Source organism: Columba livia, chromosome 3, assembly GCF_036013475.1.
Source record: "Columba livia isolate bColLiv1 breed racing homer chromosome 3, bColLiv1.pat.W.v2, whole genome shotgun sequence".
NCBI classification, from domain to species: Eukaryota; Metazoa; Chordata; class Aves; order Columbiformes; family Columbidae; genus Columba; species Columba livia.
The window spans coordinates 7409151-7434255 of record NC_088604.1 but is presented as its reverse complement, the minus strand read 5'-3'; the positions used below and the strand labels follow the sequence as shown (position 1 = coordinate 7434255).

The 25105-nt window shown below is 39.1% G+C and overlaps 1 protein-coding gene and 1 long non-coding RNA gene across 5 annotated transcripts in view; one reads left to right on the top strand and one right to left on the bottom strand.

Moving 5' to 3' along the window:
* PTCHD4 (patched domain containing 4) overlaps positions 1–25105 on the top strand; it is a 112258-nt gene that overhangs the window by 61157 nt on the left and 25996 nt on the right. The gene's annotated exons all lie outside the window — the stretch shown is intronic.
* LOC135578969 (uncharacterized) overlaps positions 1638–25105 on the bottom strand; it is a 31676-nt gene continuing 8208 nt past the window's right edge. For 2 of the 3 annotated variants that reach the window (XR_010471087.1, XR_010471086.1), the window contains exons 2-3: positions 18244–18289; positions 13557–15472 (exon numbers count right to left, since the gene is read on the bottom strand). This is a non-coding gene — a long non-coding RNA (uncharacterized LOC135578969). Of the gene's footprint in view, positions 11587–13556; positions 15473–18243; positions 18290–25105 lie in introns of those variants that run through there. The other variant, XR_010471085.1, reaches the window with a different exon arrangement.

The window sequence follows — 25105 nt, the reverse complement described above, 5'->3', positions numbered from 1 at the left end:
TATGTAAGTTGGAAAGGTTTACCTCACGGGCAAAGAACTTTACATTGCTATAGAGGATTACCTGATGTTGGAAAACTGCAGTGGTGCTTTGGTGTTGTCTGGCACCCTGTGCAGGAGTTACATAGAATTTCATTGCTAGACCATGATATCCACATGGTAGCAATCATGAAGACCTTTTCTTGACATTGGAGAAGAATCATGGCCAGCAAAGGAAGAAAAGGTGTTGAGAAAGTGGGAAAATGAACCAGAGGAAGCAAAGTCAGGTACTAGATGACATTTGCATCCTCCCCTCCATTTTGATGGTTTATCCGTTGCAGAATATTTAGTCTCTTTGCAGAAGCATTCACTTGCTTTTTAAATTCAGCCAAGGGGCTGTGCATAAGCTTGCAAAGCTGTTTACTATTTGCACATTTCACAACTTGCAGGCAAAGCACACGAATAAAATACATATCTTCTCTAAGTCTTCAAGTCAGAGAGGAAATGTCACTCAGTCCAGGACAGAAATTGAATATAACAAAAACCCAGAACCTCAAAAGTGTTCGGATATCTTATGCCATTAATGAGGTTAGGGTGCACCTTAGAAGATTAACAAAAGATTAGAGGGTTTTTTATTCATAAGACACCTCTACAAGTCAGTTACAGGGAGAAAATGTTAACACAATTACTGAACTGTGCTAATTATTTAGTCAGACCATCTGAACAAGCAATTGAATTAAGACAGTTTGGGAATCTCTGTTGACTAATAGGGGAGAAATATTCAAGAGCTTAAAGGCAAGGAGTGAATTGAGAGTGAGTGTTTATTAATACATGATTGAATTTACTACTCCAAGGAGAAGTTTATTAATTTGTTGCAACTCTTTGGTCTTCATCTACAGAAAAGAATAATTTGGAAAGGCTTTAGAATTGTTAGGCAGACTCTGAAACATAAAATTATTAAGACAGTAAGAAGTTAGAGGAAAAATGCTAAAGGAGAACAGATAAAATGTCCCTTGATCATAATTTCTGTGCAAAATGGAAACTAGATGAACAGGAAAGAAATAAGGTAACTAGATGAAGAACTTCTGTTTGTTTGTTTGCTTAATTAAGACAAAAAGATAATTACACAGAAGAAAACATTATTACCACAGAAAACCAGAAAGGCAACATAACAGACTGATCTTGAGCTTGTTTCTTTTGGTTTAAGTCTCTTGGTTTCAGTATTATGATGGCAACTAACATTTGCTGTGCAGTAAAAGCTTTGTGAAAAGTAAATTAGAAAGCAAAATTGACATCCTGAAAGTCACAGAAACCAGAAATAAAGGGTGGGTTTCAACTGTCAGAACCTTAGCCATGCACAGTATAGCTGTCTGAGTTGGTTCCCTTTGCAATCAAATGGATGAAATATGCACTGCTGGGTCAATTCATCTGTCCTGATTTAGATGCCCTCTTAGACGGAAATGAATTGTCCCCTGAAAATATTCCTCTTTCGTAGACTAAGAAGAGAGTCTGAACAGCCAGCTCAGTTACCTGTGTCCAGATGTACCTGACTCCAGATGTTCTGTAAATGCATGAAATTCCAAGGAAGAAAATAGTCTATTTGATTCTAATTAGAATCTGTATGTAGCAAAGAGGGGAAAAATAAATGTGTATATATATATATATATATATATATATATATATATATATATATATATATATAATTTGTAGCTTGAATTCCCATTCTCTTAAGGTTTTAGGCACCCAATAACCACTAGAAGCAATGGCTGTATCTTTGTCAATTACCAAGACTGTGCCAGTGTTTATTTTTCACCCTGGAGGCCAGTTGGCGTTATCTGATAACATCCATAAGTTTCAGTTCTCCTAACCTTCAAAAGAGAGTGACTGTATCCAAATTTCCTATTGGGAATGCTTCCTGGTCTATAATACATCCTAAACTGTGCCTGGGAACTATTTGTGAGAATGCTACTCAGCCCTGACCAAAACTATGCCAGGAAACCCTCTGGCAACCAGAAATATGCCAAATAGATTTGCAGTGCCCATTCCAGGGTGTTGTTTGATATAGATATATTGATATAGAAGTACCCCACAGACTTAAGAATTTGGGTTTCAACAGCCTGTAGCAGACTTAGCAGAGGCAGTGTCAAAGAAAATACCCCAGTGCAAGTTGGATCTAGCTCCAAGTTATCCTGTCTTCATTTTCAATAAAATATAAAAAGAGATTTAGAAGCTATCAAAGAAGGTCATAGTATAGTGAGAATGAATGACAGCTGGTGCAGATAAAGGGAAATATTTGCTGGGTAACCTAAGTATATGTGAATATAAGAGATACAATCAATGGGAAACGAGCATTAAAATGATCACTGGCAAACAACTGAAGTCAAAGCAGACCAAAGGAACTGAGAATTTCTACATCCTTTATTTCTGATCACTTTATATAAGGACACAAAGTGATCACAACAACATAGAGCTAAGCTTACAGCCTATTTTTTAAGCTGAGAAGAGGATAAATCTGGAGTTCTACAATATTACACAGTGGTAGATGAGCAGCAGTGTTCCAGTGTAACAATGGGTATGTCTGGACAACTCATACTTGATCTCAGTTGAATAGGTGGAATAAAAATGCCACCAACTGTAACACTATCAAAATATCTAGATCAATCTGAAAATACAGCCTTTAAAAGAGAGTGACAAGATGATTAAAAGCCACCTTGGCCTCTTGGGAGCAACAGGCAAGACCTGTATGGTTACCACTAGGCTTTCACTAGTGCCACCATAATTTTAAGTAAGTGGTACAGTAGGATTATTGCAAAAGATAAGCTTTACCTATGTAGGAATAATATTACTGTGATAATTATGCTTAGGAATAGTAAATGTTTACATATCTTACATAAAGGAAGTTGATTCAGTTGCTTAAACAACGTCTGCTGCTGCTTGAATGATGCTAAGGGACATCATTTTAGAGACCTATGGGAAAAACATGTTTTTCTTCAATCACAGTTAGAAATCCAGCAGGCTGTCTACCCTAGGATATCTTCAATGGCATAAGATGCCTGTCCAGGGACATTTGAATAAAATAAGGCTTTCTTGGTTCCCATTGTATCAACAGAGGTCAAAAGTGGGATTCAGCTGCTTAAATAAAGATACCTTGTGCTATTTAAGAAGTCTCAGGATAGACTCTTTCTGGCCTCCAGCTGCCAAATGAAAAGGACAAGAGGCCCTGTTTCATCCTGCCATACCTTTGTCTATGTGTCAGATGCTCAAAGGTATCTGAAATGTCAGTGAATGTCTATGTTTGCATAACTGTGTTTCATCGCTAGTAAGCAAACATAGTCAAGAAAGCTTTTCAGTTAATCAAATACATTTGTCCACTTCAGGATGTGCTGAATATTTTTATAGATTTTGCTGACTATTGAAAAGTCTTCCACTGCATTAATACTTACCTCCTAGGTCCATACCTACACTGCAGATAATGAAATTTATGTACCTGAATCTGGATCTGAATCCTCCCCCTTTCTGCGGGTGTCTAAATCAAATAAATTCCTCTTTCAGGACACAGTTCAATTTTCTAAGAGCATGAATCCTCTCAGACATGCTAAAATATCCTGAATACTCAAGTCCTGGACATCTATGTTTAGGTATCTGAATCAATTCAGATTTTGGTCAACCAGATATTGTCAGGTAAGATAGATGTCTCCAACACAGTAGAGTCTGGTTAAATTTATTTTCCAAACATTCAATAAACTATCTGAAATAATCTTGTAAACTTTAGCAGTTATTTCCTTAGAACTTGAAGAGGCCAGAGCAGGCCCCAGAGGATGAGAAAAAAAGGATCCAGAAACTTATAAACCAGGCAACCTAACTGTGAAAGTTGCAAAGACAGAGAAGATTGTTGAACAATCACTTTGCAAACACTGACAAGATAATCAGATGATAAGAAATAGTTAACATGTATTTGTCAAGAACAGGTCACATCCAACAATATGATATCCTTTCCTGATGGAGCAGAAGCATGAACTTAATATAAAGGCATATAAAGCAATATATTTTAGTGATATTTGTATTTATTTTCATTTTCCCATAAATAATGGATGCCAGATCATTAGTCTCTCTTCATGTGCTTTTTATGTATTGCATGTGGCAAATGCGTCTTTTAATGTGTGGTACCTTTCCTAGGAAAATGTCATTTTGTTAATTGACACTCTTCAGTAATTGTCATACCTTGGCAAGAGTGATATGAGGCATATGTACTAGAATTTGTAACGGAAGTATTGCTATTATGAGAAATTATTCATGTCCTTGGGGGATCACCCCCGTTCTACATCTATGTCTATCATGGTCAGTATTTCTCAGTTAATCACATTTGGCATTGATGCTATCAGCCTGATTTCCCCAACACTTATATTCTTACTCAGAATGCAGAGATCATTAAACTACACTGATGTAAAAGAGATATGAATCAGGCTCTTGGGTTACAGAAACAACACCAAATGCAAAAGCCTTTTTAAAGCAAAAAGAAGTCTTTAATAAAATGATTTGTGAAGGTCCAAAGTCGTTAGGATTTAGTATGAAAATAATTGGCTAGTATTTTTCAAAGCCTAAGGCTTTGCTGTTAATGCTTTTTGTGCTAAAGATTATATAAGTTAAATGTCTACAGTGTTCAATTGTTTTCTTTTTTTTTTCTCCCTGGTACTATCATGGTGGACTTTTAGTATAGACTCCTAATCATAGTACTTCATTACATGAAACCTGTACCCAATTATGTTTGCTTCCAGTAAAGTTTTCAGCAGCTAGAAAGATTTAAAAATACTAAATAATCATGATGCACTCATTTTTCTAAGTATATAGATTGTCAGTATTTTCTCAGCATTTTTAGTTTGGAATAATTCTCAGGAAAATTGGTAGGGTGGTATTTGTGAAGTGGAGCATAAATCAAATTTCAGAAGTGTCTAAGGGAAAAATGACAAATATTAAGATGTCTACATGTGCATACATAGCAGGATTTTTAAAATGCTTTTGAGATAGATGGAGAAATGACTTCGATGTTTAACAGTCAGTTTAGATGTCCACATACTTTTTAAATTGCATTTTTAGTGTTATGAGTGCCTAAAATCTCTATGTTATCTCACCTACAGCTAGCAATCTGAAAATTAGGTTTCTAGACTCCTTCAATAGTCAGTGATGTGAGGCAGGTGTCCTCAGAGGATGATCCATTCCACCTATTTTAAGATCCAAATAATAGGGTTTTTTTTCTTAAGAGAAAGCTCAGGTGCCTGTCTTTGGCTTGGTGTCTTTGAAGATTAAACAAGAAGTATCAGGGCTTACTATCTACAATGTTGCAGAGAAAATAGCTGGGAGTGGGAACTGAGGGAGCATCAGGCTGGTTGTTTCCTGTTTTGCTTAATTATGGACTGGAAAATGAATGTGAACAAGCAGAGCATGTAAGAAGTTGCAGTAGGAGAGCATGAAGTAGAGCATCTAAAATTCATGTGAAAGTTAATGTTTACTGGGGCTGTTTTCTGACAGATAAATATTGGGGTTCTTCTTACAGTCCTCTAAATATTTATTTGAAGTTCTTTTCAAAGTTTCTTTGAAGTCTATCAACTTACATTTAAACACCAAAGGATTTTCTGTAGGACAACTTCTTCATGGATTTGTAAAATTCAGGATCAAGGTGGGGAGTCTCAGTCTAAAAAACCTGCATCTAACTCACCACTCTTTTCTTGCCAAAATGCTGGAAAAAAAAAATACTTTTATATAAAATGCTCAGTTCAACCTGAATCAAAGCACTTTTTTAGACAAGAAGTGTTTAACAAATGATGAAAAGCATCTCTTTCCTGCCAGTAGATCAATGGAAAGAGCACCTACAGTTGCTTAGATCCAGGTCCAGGGTTAATTCTGTTGTCTGCCTGAGAGCATCAGTGCCCACTTGGTTCATCGTCCAGCACATGCTCAGTGAGACAGTGCCTATCTATGCACCATTAGTCTGCCTGGACAATATTTGTTGAATCAGTGATGGAATTGAGATGTCACTGGATTTGGTCCCAGATGAGTGACATAATCCCCAAACAAGACAGTAATTCTCTGTTCTCCCACTTTGTCTCATCTCACTTGGTTTATTCATTTAAAAGGCATCTTTAAAGCCAACTCCTAAGAACAGGGGGAGAAAGAACTATGTGTTCCTACAAAAAATGTTAGTTAGTTACATTTCTACTCTATAAATTTATAGCAAACCAAACCCAACCTTTATGGTACAAGAGAGCAAACACAGTAAAATATAATGGCAAGATTCAATCAGCTGCCTGAAAGAATGATAGAAAAATTTTCCCAACAAGATACCTCATCAATCCAAATCTACTCTCTAATAAGCCCAAAACACTCTTGTGAATGATGAACATTTACCAACAATGCAAAAGTAATTCATCTTTATCAGTAAAAAATAAGAGGTGGATAAGAAGGATTATTGAGACGTGATGGGATACTGCAAAAACAGAGATAAAAATTACTAAACATAACCACAATAGAAAGGTTTGCAGATAGCTTATTTTGATTAGCTTCATCTTTGAGTAGGTATTCAAGTCAAACTGTGCCTGTATAGGTTAGAAAATGTCTTGTCTTCCTTGAACCTTGTCTTCAGTAACTTCTATACTTGTATTTTACAGTATGTGTTGTTCAACCTTGTAGCCCAGGAACTTAAAATTGTCACTTCTTTTGACCAAGAACTTGTGATTTCCTACAGAAATTTGTCTTTTGTTTAAGGCAAGCTCAGGGCCAACTGACCAGCACTAAGCTCTTTGCGTTTGCAGGCAAAACTGGGGTCACAGAAATGCAATTGTTCACAGCAAAGCTGGGACTGGGTTTCCTGCCACACTGCAGGAATCACTGCGGTCATCAAGTGTCAGGGGACACGGGCGTGTGTCACTGAGCACCCTGCCACCAGCGAGTAGATGCCACAGAAGAAAGTTACACCTGAACAAGCAAATCTGTGAAAAGAAGTTGAGAAAGGTCTCACAATTGCCTGTGCCAAAAGAAAGATAAAAAGAGATAAAAGGGTCAATAGTGAGAATGAGCATTTTGTTTACTGTTTTACTCAGTTCATACCTGAGAGCCCTGGAAGCAGAGAGGAAATATAGGAATACACCCTGCCTTCATCTGGGCTGCTGGCAAGTCTGCTTGGACAAACCAGCTGCCATTCTCCTGTTCCAGAAGTAATAAAATCTGCTGCCATTGTTCTGCTAGTGCCAAAGGCAAAGAAGAATTTTCCGTGGAATGGTTTGCAAGAAAATTAATTGATGACAAGCTTCTTGGCAGCTTGCAACCATAACATTTGTATGATCTGCTGACGCCAGGGTTTTATTCCCCGCTAATCAGATATTGCTCTCTTTACTATGCAAGGGCATCTCTTCTAGCTGTTGGCATGGAGCAAGCAGTCCTCCTAGCAGTAATAACTCAAGTGCATGACAACTTTCTCTTCATATCAACACATATTTTTATAAGGTCTCAGAGTACTCCTTGGAGACAACCCCAACGCGTAACAGCCAAAATGTGACAATCTGCTTGACCACTTCATGGTGTGGAAATTCAGCTTTGCCAGCTGTCTCCTTGGCTTCAGCACAAGTCCTTACCTCAGTCAATGAGACAATTCTGAGGAGGTAATCCTGGTCTTTATTTACACACACCTGGACTCATCCCACTTGGCATAAGTGAGTTGTCTACAACTGAAGTTGTCTTCTTGAGGTCCCTCTAAGTCAACTGAAGGAGGCAGACACCTATAGATCTCCAGATAGACAAGCTAGTGCATTTGCCTTTCTCTCTGGTTACCATGGGAGCTTAGGATGATTAGACACCTCAGATAAATACCTAAAGTTACACAGGAAAGAGAGATGGATCAACTGAGAGAAAGAGATCTGCTCAGGATGACTATGTGGAACAAGATGAGGTTCTTAAGGACACGGTTTAGAGGTGAACTTGACAGTATTATGTTGACAGTTGGACTTGATGATTTTTAAGGTCTTTTCTAACCAAAACTTTTTTGTGATAACCTTGGGATGACCTTCAGGCTGCATCTATATTAGTAAAAACACTGTGCCAGAAGGTAGGCAGGGCAGGACAGTGGATCCCCATTCTCTGTACAGAGTCCCTGGCATGCTTTTGATCAGGGACAACTCATGTTTCCCTAACCAAGTATTAGATGTAGATTGGGAGTCAAGAATTATTTAGAGATAGGTATTCAGTCTGAGAAGAGAAATTTAGTATTAAGGCTCTGACCAGGTCCTGCAGCTGGCCTCTGGACCAGGAAATGGAACCTGATTTCATTTCTTTAACAGTATAGATTGAATCATATTGGAGTCTTCATTCAATGTGAACGGCACTATCTATAGAGACAGTTGGAGGACTGAAGCAAGTTGAACTGCAAATAATCAGAAATCTAAAGAAAGGAAAGCTTTGTCAGATACACTCTAGTTTGGAAATATTTGTTCTGCTGTGAAGCAGTTTGCAGTAAGTAGGGCTTGATGACTACAGCATTGGGACATCTCAGCATGAAGTACGGCAGAACATCTTCCCATCACCACACACAGAGATGGCAATGACTGTGGCCTCCTGCAGCTCCACACTTTCTCATAACATGCCTAACCCTCCCTGTGTCCCACCCTACCCAAGTACTTTCTCTTCTCTACTTTTTCCCACAGTGCTCCAAAGACTTCTGAGGTCCATTAAGTGTCCATACCAGAACACTTCCAGCTCTTTCCCTTATATCTTATTTTTGTCACCGTATCAACAACTTCAGCCATGTTCTTGCTTCTCATAAGTGCATTGTTCCAGAAATATCACTATATAATTCACCTTCTGTGTCCCTGCAAGGGCAAGTGAGTCTTCTCTCGCCCCACAGAAAAGAGAGAAGCAGAAATAAGTAGTCTGGGAGAAGAGTGCAAGCCAGCCCTGACATCCCATGGTCAGGGGGATGACCTACACCATTGCAGCCTGTGACAGTGACACAGGCTGGATCTGATCAGTACCAGATTTTGCACCTAGGACATGGCACCCCTGGCTGTACATACAGACTGGGAGATGAGATGCTGGAGAACAGTTCTGCGGAGAGGGATCCGGGGGTTCTGGTTGACGGCAAGTTGAACATGAGCCAACAGTGTCACAGAATCACAGAAAGTTAGGAATTGGAAGGGACCTCAAGAGGTCATCTAGTCCAATCCCCATGCCAGAGCAGGAACACTTAGATGAGGCTACACAGGAATGTGTTCAGGCAGGTCTTGAATATCTCCAGAGCAGGAGACTCCACAACCCTCCAGGGCAGCCTGTTCCAGTGTTTTGATACCCTTACTGAGAAGAAGTTTCTTCTCAAATTGAAGTGGAACTTCTTGTGTTCCAATTTGAATCCATTACCCCTTGTCCTATTGTTGATTGTCACCAAGAAGAGCCTGACTCCATCCTCGTGACACTCACCCTTTATGTATTTGTAAGCATTGATAAGGTCACCCCTCAGTCTCCTCCAAGCTAAAGAGCCCCAGCTCCCTCAGCCTTTCCTCATAAGGGAGATGCTCTACTCCCTTCATCATCATCATTGCCCTGTGCTGGACTCTCTCCAGCAGTTCCCTGTCCTTCTGGAACTGAGGGGCCCAGAACTGGACACAATATTTCAGGTGTGGTCTCACCAGAGCAGAGTAGAGGGGAAAGAGAACCTCTCTCGACCTACTAACCACCCCCCTTCTAATCCACCCCAGGATGCCATCGGCCTTCTTGGCCACAAGGGCACAGTGCTGGCTCATGGTCATCCTGCTGTCCACCAGGACCCCCAGGTCCCTTTCCCCTACGCTGCACTATAATAGGTCATTCCCCAATTTATACTGTAACCTGGGGTTGTTCCTACCCAGATGCAAGATTCTACACTTTCCCTTGTTATATTTCACTAGATTTTTCCCTGCCCATCTCTCCATCATGTCCAGGTCTCTGGATGGCAGCACAGCCTTCTGGTGTGTCAGCCACTCCTCCCAGCTTCGTGTCATCAGCAAACTTGCTAATAGTACACTCTGTTCCCTTGTCCAAATCATTGATGGCAGCCAAGAGGGCAACCGTGTCCTGGGGTGCTTCAAGCACAGCATTGCCAGCCTGGCAAGGGAGGGGACTGTCCCGCTCTGCTCTGCACTGGTGCAGCCTCACCTGGAGCACTGTGTGCAGTTCTGGGAGCTACAGGATATAAAAGATACTAAGCTTCTGGAGAGTGTCCAGAAGAGGCACATAAAGTTGGTGAAGGGTTTAGAGGGGAAGCCATATGAGCAGAAGCTAAAGTCACTGGGTTTGTTCAGCCTGGAGAAGAGGAGATTGAGGGGAGAGCTCATGGCAGCCACAGCTTCCTCACAAGGGGAGGAGGAGGGGCAGGGCTGAGCTCGTCTCTCTGGTGACCAGTAACTGAACCTGAGGGAATGGCAGGAAGATGTGCCAGGGGAGGTTTAGGTTGGACATGAGGAAAAGGTTCTTCACCCCAAGGGTGCTGGACACTGGAACAGGCTCCCCAGGAGGGGCCCCAAGCCTGACAGTCTTCAAGGAGAGACTGGACAATGTCCTGAGACACATGGTGTGAATTTTGGGATTGCCCTATGCGGGGACAAGAGTTGGACTCAATGATCCTTGTGGGTCCCTTGCAACTCAGGACATTCAATGATTCGAAGATTCTCTGCCAGGGGAGGGTCGCCTCCAGCAGTAGCTGTTTTTCTATAACACTGGCAACAGTAGGAGTGGCCGCAGCAGCAAAATTAGCAATGTGTTGACTCTAACAGGTTAAATATAACCTTTTTTTCAGTTATTCACTCACAGAATATTTCCCCAAAGTCTTTACCCAAATCCCATCCTTACCCCACAAGCCTCCACCTCTCCTTCTGTGACGTAGTGAGTCACTCAGGGCAGTCACTGTCAGGCTACTGTGGGCATGCTGGCCAGTTGTCAGGCTTTCTGGGACAGAGTAAGTAGGAAAACTCCATTCCTGCCTTGCCCTGGGAGGAGGCACTGAGGAAACCTGTAATCTCTACTCAGTGAGATTAATCTCCATCATTGAGAGTAGTATCCTATAAAACTAATAAGCTTTTTATGTGGTGGGTCATTAACAGCTGAAATCGTAGCAGCTGATGATTGGTTTGCCGCTTTACCAACATTCAGGAAAAAAAAAAAAAAAGATATATTAGAAGAAGGAGACATCTTACATTCCATAGATAATTTTTAAGACTGTAAAAAGTTGCTAATTAGAAAGAAGATAATTCTGATTTCATGGAATTTATCCAGAAGCATGAGAAGTGTTTACAAGTCAGCTAAACTGCCCAGGAGAAGGTTCAGTAGCATGAAAGTCTTGTAGCAGAATTCACCACGACATTTGCTTTAAATTTCTGTGACTGCCAAAGAGGAAGAGAAGAGGGAAAAATAAAGTAGTATTTATGGGTGTTTCCTGCTCTCCTGGTAGTCTGGTATCAGAACGTGGGGGCTTTCTTTGCAGAGTAAGGGTGTAGAAAATTTTGTTTTGCTCAGCCGAGGGTCAGGATTCTTGCACAGTCCTGGGACACCAGAAGTTGCAGCTGTTAAGAGGAATCCCGGGTGCTGTTGCAAATCCTGACAAAACAGCACAAGGTTGCAGTAATCTGGTGCTAGAGCAGGAGAACTCCATATTTAGTGAGAACACGGCTACGTGAAGCTTTCATCTTTCTATTTAATTATATATATATATATATATGTATTTATATGTATTTATATATATATATGTATTTCATAATAAGTCCACATGTGTAACAATAAGATTGTCTTCAAAAAGAGGTTTCAACATGCAGATTATGTATTAATTTTTTTATGGGTAAACTGTTGTTTCAGTAACTTATTGCATCTCTTGAAAAATACACTTTGAAAGACATAGGGTACATCTTACAGACCCCAGATAATTCAAGAAAGTGAATTTTAATATTCATTGCTGTTATATTTTTAATTTTTGCCCTAGCCTTTTGGTTTCTGCTTAACAATCTTTTTAAGTTTGTACAGAGTAGTTGGAGCCTTATAAAAGAAAACACCGTTATAACAATCATTTATCAGCTTGGGAGATATAGACTGAAACTGTACAAACTTCTGGCTCAGTCTTATGGTGATAACTCATAACAATATCTGAAATCACTTTTAGTTCTTTAAAACTGAGGGGAAACAGCAATTTGTGATGTCATTGTTTGGATGAATGGGCAACACTCTCAGAAGCAATCATCTAAAATAAACTGATGGATAGGTTCCTGAAGGAGGCAAACAATCTTCAAATCTCCTTTTAAAACAAAACATAATTTTACATTCTGTCCCACATTTAAATTGTAGTGATTTATAGATACAGTTTTTTCATTTTATATTTATTGTTATTTGCCTTTCTGAGTAAATTCAATGTACTGCTAGCACATTATGAAGTGCTACTCACGAAGCTTTGCTAACATAAAAGTAATAAAGAAAACATGCCGTGAGATCAGTGATCCATTGAGAACAGTCAGCTCCTTGCTTCTGGTATAGATTATAGTTTTGTTTCTTCTGAGTTTAGCAAGCAAAACCTTCTTTTGTTAATAGACTAACAGGTTGTTTCTCCAACTTTTTTACATCTCTCAGTTACAGCTACCAAGCAATTAAACGTGGTCTGTAGCCTGGGCTCAGGTTATCTCTGCCTGACACATACTGCAATGATTCAAAATGCAACATTTTAAAATTTATCTAAAGGACTAAAACTAAAAGGGTTGAAGAAGTCTGATTGAACGGTTTCCTCATTCCTCCTTTTTCTTTCACAGCACTGTGCTTCTTATAAGGGGTAATCTCCTGTTTGTCAGACTTTCTAGAGAATTATACCTGAATCAGCACCTCAGATGAAAAGGGAGGCAGAGATCATCTCCACAGTTCCTATTATCATGAAAAACTCTGCTGTTTCTTCATGGTCAGAGAAATTCATCAATGCACACAGTAAAGTCAGGTAGTGGTGATGGGCTCAGAACAGCTGAGGGTTTGGTCCTAAAGCTGGTACTAGTGACATGGTATTGTGTCAGTTATCCCAGGGAAGTGGTGGAGTCACCTTCCTTGGAGGTGTTTAAACGACATGTAGATGAGGTTCTTAGGGACATGGTTTAGTGCCAGAGTTAGGTTAATGGTTGGACTCAATGATCTTGAGGGTCTCTTCCAGCCAAAATTATTCTGTGATCCTATGATTCTATCCTATAAAGCAAGGCAGCCCCTTGCCCTTCCAGCAGTATAGCTGTAAGTATGTTCAACCCGTCTATTTATCTCTACAGAATAATGATATACTGTGCTTTCTCCCTGTTCACAAAGGCATTAAGACCCCTCACCAATGTTTATAGATATAAACATGAAAGTCATCTCACCAGAACTAAGAAATTAAGCATCTATGTGATTCTTGTGCATGTACAGTGTCAGAACAGCATCACTCTTTGTCTGAAGTCTTTACTAGAAAACAGAGCACAGCCGGCTTTGTAGCTGCTTATTCAGTATTAAACTGTTTGGACACTCCCTGGCATGATTTTTCCCTGTCCATGGCACTTTCTCAAGAAATTCCCAGGTGCAAATTAGGATTTGGATGTGGCTATTGTATTTTGGAGGCTAAAGAAGTAAAATAACATAGAAATGCTCAGATTGCACCACCTGGCCACAGTAACACAAAATCGACCCTAGAAATATGTAATTCATTAGAATGGATGTAGATTAGGAATCTCCAATGACCTCTGTAGTGACTGATGCACAACAAAAGATTCATCAGACAAAGCATTCCCTCTTCAGTACTCCTACCACTGTCTTCCTCCTTGAGGTGCTAGGGAAGTACACATTCAGTCTAATTTAATGCTCACAATTATTCATAACTGAAATTATGGATATTCAAAATAATAATAGGAAAAGGGTGGGGAGCCAACTGGCTCACTGCTCCTGGTACTCTTAGCAAAAAGCTTCCTTCCCTCCCCAAACCATAATTTTTTCTCGTATACAGTTTTAAGGCCACGGTGAGTTTAGCCAGAATAATAATTAAGTGAAAAGCTTAATTATACCCCCCTGGGACAGACGGCTAAAGGTCGGGTTTCATACGCATTAATGAGCTGCTAAATGCTGATAACAGGGAAAGGCTTTTTTTCAAGTCCCGCACAAGCCAGCCTGCCCATATTTTTAATGCCAACACTGGGCATATCAGATGTCTGTGGGAGTTTTGTCATGAAAAAAAAACTCATCTTGTGCTTTATTTACAACCGCTTCACCAAGTTTTATAAGAAGCAGCTTGAAGATGAGGCCATGCACCACAAAACTGGGAAGGAGCTGCTTGGTCTAATTCCAGCTCTTCACAGGTTCCCTTGGCCAGGGATTTTGGGGGTGAATCAGGGCTATGCAGGGAAGCAGATCTTTGTTGGTGACAGCCATGCCTCTTGAAAAGGCTGAAAAGCAACAAGGGAAGGAGTCTAGGGCTTGTGGAAAATCCAGCAGCTGTGATATCTTCCAAATTGGGAAGGCAAAATATTTTAACAGATGTCTGCTAGTTTGCATGGTTTGTTTCTTCTGTTTCTTGGTCTAACACTCAAGGTATGAATACTCAAAGTACAACATATGCATATATTGATTGATATACCAGGCTTTAAGGATATCAGTTGCAATAAATGTCCTGTGTTATATGAGAACAGCAAGATCTACTCAAGGCTAAGTACTCACTGATGGATCCTGGTGATTTTTTAAAATTAGATTTATTTTTGCTTCAATTTCCCTACCATAAAATTGAGGTAATGCTTATAACAATCTCACAGAGGTCATGATATTCATTAATGTATGCAGTACATGTGGGAACTGATGCATGCACTGCTGTATCAACCCATGGCAAAATAATCGATTCGTGCTGTGTACAAATAGTGAGGGTAAATAAGACCTGAGACCATGCAGTGAATAAGGCACGTATTTATATCCATTCAAAGACAAGTTTATAAATGATATTAATATAAGACTAAAATTAATAAAGTCAAAAACTTAAATGACAGAATTAAGAGCAGGGAGAGTTGCATAGCTTTAATTCATTCTTCATGTGCATGTGGATTTTAATGAAGTCAGCCCCATGCATACATGGGGATGTAAAAGCATTCAGATTTTTTGGGGCCAAAAGGTTTATCTAGCTCAGCATCCTATTTCTGATAGTGGCCAATGAAAAGTGCTTTAAAAATGAGGATTTCAATAGGTCAAGTAAATTCACACTTTCCCAAAACATTTCTCCAGGCTCCAGCTGCTTCTTGGCTCAGTGGCTTCCTCATCCAAATGTGTTGTCTCTGAATTAAATGATCCATTTCCTTGCAGTTTTCCCCCATGAAGGCATGCAAGTCCTCCTAACCTCTTGAAAGGTCCATATTAGTGTTATAGGGTTTTGAATCATTTTGATATGTGTCTAGGTGAGAGTCATGGAGCAGTAGGCATTGCATCAATGTGTTGCAGTTGTAACTTTTCAACAGAGCTGCATAATGAAAAGTAAGGAGTAGGGTTTTATTCCAGTCATTTGGATAAGTAATTTCTCTCTCTTTGGTTCATTTTGTTTTTTACTCTTTGTCTAATGAGAGGAAACTCTTAGGTCCAAGAATGGGCTTTTGTCCATGCAGAGACATGCTGAGGATTAAAATAACAATTTGGCAGCTCAGCTGAATGAATTCCTGCATGCACAGCATTCCCTAGCGCTATTCCTTGATAGAACTTATATATGTAACCTACACATTTCAGACCTGCAGCCTGGGATCTCCAGGGAAAATTTACAGGGACAAGCTGGGCTTTTGCTCCCCTATAACGTTACTGTCCGAGCAGCACAGCACATGTATCACAATGTAGGGCAGCAGCCACGTCACTGTATCAGCTGCTCTGCAGCTGCATGTGTCTTGCAGCTGAATTGGAGGATGATTCCCCCTCTGACCAGTCCCACCGGTGGGATGGTGGGGCAGGGGCAGCCCTGTGCTTCAGAACACCCAACACCTCCTTCCCCAGCAGCATCTTGGGCTTGACAAGGGCAGCTGAGCATCTTCCCTCCACAGCCTTGTGCAATGCAGAACATGGGCTTTTTGGAAAGGGAAAGGGAGATTTAACACCTATTTTTCAAATTGCTGAGTCAGTCCTCTGTATTTTCTTCACTCCCAGCAAACAGAAGTGAAAGGTTAATGTTGCCTCCTGCTCTGCCTTCCCATCCCTTTTCTGAAGTAAACAAATGTCAGCAAATTCTAAGCTAACAGCACTGTTAAAAATATCACTCTGTCAGCAGATGGGTTAATTCCCTTCGGTTTGGAGCTATCTTTTCATTGCAGACAAGGTGTGCTTCTACATCAAGATAAGTAGTTTAGATGGAAACCCCAGTGGCCGAGTGAAAAGCTAGAGTAATTTCGAGATACAAATTATGAGAAAGAAAGGGATTTGATTGCATTAACTATCAATATAAAAGTTATCCCTGCTTTTCTCAGCTAGAACCTGGTACTAAGGAAGCAATTGAAAACGAGTTACTTTAGCCAAGATGCAGTACTCCTGCTCTATAGTGTATTATCTACTCCACAAACCGAGTTAACCACAGGACCAGATCTTCAGCCAATGTGAAAAGATAGTGCCCCATCTGGCTTTGGGAATGTATAAGAAATATCTTCTATCAGGCAGCCTAAATCCCTTTCAAAGGGAGATAAAGCCCCACAAAGCTTTGTCCAGGAGACGTTCCAGCTGTTCAAGCAAGGGGAGGTGGGTTGGACAGACAACTGATTTCATTGGAGAAAGCTGCTTGTCGCCTGTTATACTTTGGCATCCTACACTTTAGAAAATGCAGATGGGAGACAAATGCATCTTGTCACTGAAAGGTAAAGGTTTTCCCCTTACATAACTGGGTTCCACCACTGAAAATGTTGTACACTTCCCTCATGGGGTTACTCTAGGAACTTGTCCCACTCTCTTTAAACACTCATGTATTCTCTTCATTTGCCCAGGCATGTCAGAATCCATGCCTGATCAAAGCATTTTCGTTTCTTGAAACTCAATAGTACCTTACCCATCTGATTTTCTTTTGGAAGTTACTGTATTATCAAATCCAGGTGATAAAACAAGTGTGTTCTGATCAGTGTCACAAATCCATCCTATGCTTTTAGCATAAATGAATATATAATATATTCATTAATAGCTTAATCTAAATTCATTCCCTTGTCTTCTATATGTCACTTAAAAACTCCTATCGATGAATAGCAATTTCCATGTGTTGTCCTTGTTTGCAATGTTCATTAAAAGGCTTAGATGAGAAACAGCAAAAAGTATTTTAATTCACTGCTAAGCACAGCAGAAAACTAAGCAGGATTCCAACTTTATATACAATTTGCAAGCAGTATACATTAGCTCAAACATAAATCTCACATAATGAGGTGTGCAGCCTGATGAGTAATCACATCCATTGAAATGTTCTCCATGTTCAGCTCTGTTTTAATGCATGGGGTGGGAGGGTTGTTATTTAACATTTCAGTTCCTTCTAACAAAAAAAAAAAGAGATTCTAGGCATGAAAAATTGTAAAGTTTGACCTTAAAAATGAACTGCAGCAAGCAAACCTTGAATAGAAGTGGTGTCACTATGGTTCAGTTAGAAACATGTTTGTGTCTGGACTAACAGGCCTTTGGCTCGTGCTCAACTCTGGGCTTCTACCCAGGACTGCTTATGATAAAGCTCTGGGAAGGCCTTTTCAATATGAAGGATGCAAAACTGGATAAGATTCAATATCAGAGATGCCAAATTCATGTTAGCCTTAATTATTCTTAATTTAAATCAAGATCAAGGTCCCGTTACACTGGTCTCTGTGCAAATAAGGGTAATAGTGTTTGCTTTGGAGTCTGAAAAATGAGAAACAGAAACTGATGAAAGACTGAGGACGTGCTGAAGGGATGTGACGTGTAAGTAAATGATCACCATGAGATTTAGCCCAGTTCCCATAGATGCTTGCTCATGTCTGAGCTTCTTTATGTTGTCTAGGACAACATTTATTTTTGAGGTGTATGTGGAAGGATAGAGTGAGGGTGCTGTCAAGGACTGTGGAGCTGATTAGCTGAAGGGAGCACATGAAAAGAGACCAAAAGAGCAAGTGAACCATTCCTTTTCATCTGAGTTTCCAACAGATTAGCATTATGTAATTTACAGATTGGTGTTCCTTAGGATTTTGGATCTGTAGGATTCTTAGGATCTTGGAAACTGAGAGGGGGGGTCCATTATGACTGGTACACCATTACCTTGTTTTCTTCTTCCAAAGGCATATTTTTCTGTATAGACATCATTCTGCAATTTAAGAAAACAAGATGGGGACAGAAAATATGGTTAATCTCACATAAATTTAGCAGTCTAAAAGTCAGGCTTCTAGGCTAAACCAGTTGTCTCATTCCCCTTTTTACCAGGTAAAAAGAGAGTGGCATTTTCATTGGGAGATTCATGCAAACAGGTAACCTGAGGATAAAGCAGCCAGTATCTCCTGCTGTAGTTACTGCAGGGACATCAGCTACCACAGCTATGGCTGTAGTTGAGAACTTTGCAATGTTTTATGGGAGGAATGTTAGGCTGATGCTGGGCTCTTTTGAAATACCCTTGTACAGCAAACACCAGATAGAATCAAAACTTTGCCTCTCTCCTCATTGCTTTTCAACCTCAAATACTCTCTGGGTTACTGTCTGCCAGGCTCCATTGAAAGGCCCATGAGGAGACTGACTCTTGTGTTTCGGTCTCATCAGATATACCCAGAATTATTTAAAAGGCTTTTAGAGTGCTCATGCAAGCAGAAACAAATGCAATCACTTGGAGCACACATGAAGGCAACAGTTATAGTCTGTATGGTTAATAGGAGTATTCCATGATGCACTGTTGTTTTATAATGGGATTCACATTGTAATGGGGATACACTGAAACCTAGGAGCTGAAATACAGTAATGTGTTCATTCCACCAAATTTGCTATAGGCTGGCAGAAATATTTCCAAGTAAACTGAAATATCTACTAAGCATAACTGACTTCATTTACTATATTTGTGCTAGCTTTAAATGCATTTACTGCATTTATCAAAAGTGCCAAAATCTAGTAATACCAAAATCCCTTGTGTAGCACTGAAGATTTCCCTGAGGTCCTGGTTGCTAAAGGCACATAGTTCAGGTGGCTGAGTCTTCATTGCACTTGGTAAAACAGTCCAATTACAGAACACAGCTCTGTAAATTAGCCAATTTATTATGATAAGGATCTGTTGCTTTAAAGAGCAATTCTACCCTGAATTATTTTCAAGATAGAAAGGCACAGCAGGGTGTAAACCTCTCTGACAACATGTCTTCATAAATCTGGCTAGAGAAAAAAATATGTGTATGCCATGTCATCACAGGAGAATATACCTTTAAATTACTTAATTTCTCTGTTTAGATGTTATTAATATTACAAAATGTGATGTCTCAAATGAGATAAAGAATCATGTGTTTAGTGAAAACGAAAGAGGTTGTGTCAATATACTACTAACGGCCATGGCCTCTGATGTCATGGGGCACCGATTAGATAAAGCAAGCCCAATCTTTCCAGGAGATGAACTGGCCTCTCCAGTTCAAAGGAAGAAAAAAAAAAATCCATGTACCCTGTTTGTCTGTATCCAGGGGAAAAAAAAATGTGATTCCCCCCTCAAGGAGTTATAGGTTGTTTATCTATGCAAAATAATGGAAAGATCATTTCCTGTAGACTCACAGCAAAGAATTTTAATGTAAAAATAAACTTACTGCCCACCACTTCTTTTTCAAAGAAAGCTGTCCTGGCATCCTGTATATACATTACAGGAGTACAGGTGTGGCTGTTAATGAAAACTGAATGTAATTCTTGGGTTTCCTAGTGCAGAAATGTTGAGTAAAGTTGTGCTACGGCACTTACTCCTAAGACTTTTTTTCTATGATTAAAAACCCTGTGTTTTTTTCCCCTCTGACTGAAAACCCCATTACAGTATCCATTACAGTTTTGATTTGAAATATAGTATAGACAACACGGATATCACCACACTGAGTGTTATGACCTGTAGCAGCAAACCCTCTTTCATACGTCTTGACCCAAAAAATGACGGTGTTCCTTCCTAGTAAGTTTACAAAAACTGACAGTTCCCAGCCCCTCCTTCCAGCAGTACCTAGCGGCTACACGCTGAAGTCCCAGTCAATATTGAGTAATAAATGCAGATCAAATTCCTGTCCCAAGATGTTAACAAGTAGTAGCAGGAGGAACAGAAGAATGCTGAACAAACATGATTTGGTTAAGACAACACAAAAGGTAGACTCATTTTCATGTTTAAATAACCCTAAATATCTTAAGTTAAAATTAGGTATGGTGGTACAAAAGAAGAGGTGTAAGAGATCTTGAGAATCTGGATAGAATCTACCACACAGCACTAAGATAGGATGTACCTACCATCTCAATTTTTACTAATAAAATAGATTTTTTAAAAAAAACTTGCAACAAAGAAGACTTTATGACCTCCTTAGATAGTGTGTTCCAGTGTGTAATGAACCTTACAGAAAGAAAGCTTTGTTTTTCCTGAGATCTACCCTAATTTTTTTCTGCAAAGGACAGCAATGATTCCTTTTCCTCATCCCAAGAAGAAAGGAGAAAGAATCGATTGCTGTCCTTTTCATAATAACTTTTTCATGTTGAATGTTATTGAGTCCTCATTGGCATTGTGGTCTATAGGGCAAAAAAAGGCCAACTCATTCATCTTTTCTTTGTGTTTTTCATATTTCACAAACACGCTATTGTTTGCGGCTTTCATTCCCCAATCAGACCAATTTTTCCTTTTTTCTAATGGCCACAGCAAGGGGGACTGGAACTAGATGATCTTTAAAGGTCCATTCCAACACAAACCATGATTCTATGATTGTGTGAAAATATCATTTCCCATTTCAAAAGAGTGTTCCAGTGTATTCCTCCATCATACCAGAGTAGGAAAAATTTGTTACCTCCAAATTTTTGTTATTATTGTTAATTCAGCTTTTTTTTTACATGTTATAAGAGAATATTTGAAGTTCCACACATTCTCTAAGCAATCTTCTGTCTCACTTCTCCTTCAGCTGTTATTCCTTAGTATGCTTTTTTAAAATTTGATTTCCTCAAAGTACCTTGTATCCATATTCACTGCATTTCATCTTATTGATTCCTGACGACTTCTCCAAGTTTAAAGTCCTGCTCTGCAGCAGGTTTGACCTCCAGTTTATCTTCACACACAAATTCCTTAAGTGTGCAAATCATTAATGGAAAATATGAAAAAGAACCAGGCCCAAGATGGACTTTTGATGCAATCTCACTGTGAAAATTGATAGAACATTGGAAAAAAACTCTGTATGTGCACAATCAGTTGAATACATATTTCCTATGTTTTCCTCTAGACAGTATTTCCTCAAATTTTTGTCAGAATATTAAGTGCAATAGTATTAAAAAACTTACTAAGCTCAGTATAAAGATATTAAAAGCCTTACTGAGACAGATAGCATATCTGCTCCTCTTTCTTTGCATTAGGCTAGTTACTTTTCAAAGCAAGGAATTAAGCTGACTTGAGATTATTTGTTTTTGATAAATTGATATCAGTTTTTCTGATCATTTTCCTGTCCTCTTGGTGATGGTAAATTGGTATGCAATTGCTTATACTATTTTCTTTTGAGATAGGAACTAAGCTGATGGACATTATGTTCTACAGGTCTTCTTTTTCCTTTTTGAAGATACATACTTTGTTTGTCCTTTCCTTTCTTCTTGGACTACCCCATCTATATTCATTCTCTGAGGTTCTAATAGTTAGAATAATAGTTCAGAGGTTACTTTGCTTCAGCTTTTAATTGATTCATTTCTCCAGGTTCTTCCAACCTGAATAAATTTAATGGAATCAAGTGGTCTTTAATGTGTTGTTTCACTCTTCACACTTTTATCCCTATCCTCATCAAACTTATTTTAAATATCTGCTCATAATTAAACTTTTGGTTTGAAAATTAAGGGAGAAAAAACATTCTAAATTTCAGTCTGCTCTGCAGCCACCCCTATTTGCTCTCTTAATTTCATAAGTAATGGAATAAAAAATTATCTTGTCTCCTTTCTTCTTAAGTAGTCATAGGCCATTGCTTGTCTGACAAATAAAATATTGCTGTACTTCGTTCATGTCATGTTAGTGCCAGAGAAACTTGGCAGTTTTGACCCAGAGCCAAAGACCCTGTGAACCTTCCTAGAACTGCTCAGTGAACTCAACTCCACTGTCAATGTTGTCAGTGACATTAGTGATGAAACTGAAGGAACAGAATTTTACAGAGTGACTGTGATGTCTGACTCATCAGAAAGGACAGCGAAATATTGCTTTCTGTCCAATCCTGAAAAAAATGGATTTGTGTCCTTGGTGGGAAAGGGGGATGGACCTGCTTATGTGGGAAGAACAACAGAGGCAGACTGGAAAACTTGGTATAAGAATAATGATGTAGCAAAACCAGTCAGGGAAAGATTTCTTCCTGTGGCAGCAAGGGAATTACCACATTGTATTTCCCCAGTTCCTGTATTTGTGAGATAGAGCTGAAGTTTTACATTTCTGTTCATAAGAAAATTAGTGCCAGTTTTCAGACTTAAAGATGTTATAAATATCAATATTTTATTTCCTTAAGATACTACCTGTTCTATTAGAAAAACAATCTAGATTTTAATTACAGTATTTTAATTTTCAGTATTAACACAATTTAGTACATACACGCCAGTATATGCTCTTGGGTAGTCTTTGCATGCATATATGTTTCACAATAAAACCCCTTTCTATCACCTTTATGTACCTACCCTAAGATTAAATGCACTCATATAGTAGTCACTGAGAATGTGATACACTAAAATTTATAGATTAATAACAATAGAACCATAATAAAAACACAGTTGAGAACATATCCTTTAAGATGGGCACATAAATGAGACTTTAGAATAAGCAGAGAAAAGTTAATATTACTGTAAACTATTGATAGAATTAGTGGAGCATTGATTCACCTAAGGCTTCTTTGAAAAGTGTCAGTCCATCATAAATTAAGCCATTTCTGCGAAAGGACTGCTTTTCCTAAATTTCCAATTTTAAAATATTACAATGATCCACACTATCTGTTTTAACATTTTCAACATCTTTTATTTTTCCTTTGATTTTGCCAGTCACTTTTTGTTTTCATTCCTAACAAGAGCCAACCACATTTGTTCTCCTCATACTTTTGCACATATAACAGTCTGAAAATAATGGACCCATTTCAGTCACATCTAGAAGAGGGATAGAAATCTCAGACACTACTGCAGTCCTGGAAGCTTTGTGGAAATTGATGCTTAGAAAGGGGAAAAATCCCAGGTTAGTATCTCCTAGAAGAGGTAAAGGGCAGGACTCACCTGTTTTATATATAGTTGGTAACATCCAGATGGTAAATTAGCATATAAATCTTGGATAGACAAATAGGGAGCACAGGCCCAGCTGTAGACATGTGGTCAAGGAGATGTGCCATAAGGGTGAGGGATGCTGAGATTGTTCAGATGGGAAATCCCAGGGACAAAGAACAGGTTTTATTAAAGACTCTGCTTATTGACCTAGGCGTTTACTTTTCGCTTAATTCACCCATAAAGTTATACTGGCTGGGAGTCTGAAACAAATAAAAGCCAGTCCTTCTTTCATTCAGGAAGTAATGAAGTTATACTGGGAGAGTGGGGAGGTAGAGAGGAAAATGGGATTTAAGAACAGCATCTCCACTCAGTAAGATCACTCTGTTCTCAGTGGAAAAGTCTTGATGGGGTGGGGAGATGGGAAGAATGACACCGGCAATAAGAGCAGAAATCCTGCACTCAGCGCCTCAACCTTCCGCATAAGAGAAGAAAACAAAGAGAGGGAGAGAGAGAAAGAAGAGGGGTGCCTAAAGCTGGAAGAGAAGGCACAGGAGCTGCCTTGGAAAGAAAGATGTTATTGGCATATGAGATACGAACAAGTTTTAAGTGGCAAAATCAAACATCAAAGGGACCTTTGTCAGAAATGTCTGGAAAAGAACTATCCAAAATCAATCAGTAGATGGAGAGAGAGTGAGCACAGGTATCTGAGGCAGATCTTCATACTCTACAGTCCCTAAAAGAGAATGGAACACAGCTCCTATAACATTAAATTAAGCCATGCCAGGAGGTGGGCACTGTAAGTGGTGACCAGCCAGCCTCATCCACACCCTGCAGGGTATTTGCACACTTGCTTTAGGCATAATATAAAATTGCATCCAAGTCACTGGATTCTGCAGCTTTTCTCAGTCCAAGGAGCCAGTTCTTTCTGCCTAATGGTCCAAAATTGACAACATGCAAGACAGACATGCCTTGAGAATTTGAACAGACTCACCCTAAACTTACCAGGGAATTCAAGGTCCCTCCTGAGCCAAGATGCTGATTCATAACTGAGCAGCATTTCCACACTGATACTTTGCTAACTGCAAGACTTCTGTAATACTGTATGTTTATCTTTCACTGGGGACACTGATTTGCAGTAAAACAGGTAACATTCACAGAACTTGACAGTTTATGCTGTAATTTTCCTTGTCTAGAATGGCTGCCAGGAGTCCGCTTTGGGCAACATAAGCAGCTATATGAATCCAAACAATTTAAATCAAAAGACAAACTCAAAAGACATTTTTTTCAGTATTACACACTTCATTATTTGCAAATCTCCTGTTGTCATATTTCTGGTTTTATGACAAGAAAATTACCTTTGTGCATGTTTTGTTGCATACAATTCTCCTACTGCAGAGCAAAGGCACACAAACAGAGGCACAAGCATCTGCAGTCTGCTTCTACTTCTTTCTCTGCTGAGTAGTGTGCTTCCTTACACTGTGCAGAATTTCATCAGGGCTTGATTCAAAGTGCAGAAAATCTTCCACTTTCTCATTCAAGTCTAAATCTGTGGTTTTAATTTTTGACCAAAATTTTTATTTCAAATCCAAATATTTTTGGCTGTGTTTTTTAATGTTAGTTTTTATATTTCCCCCCAAACTGAAAATCTCTAATGGTAAATAGAAGATCTATAAACTAAAAAAGAACTATAAAGTCTATTCTAATGTGTGTATAAATATTCCCA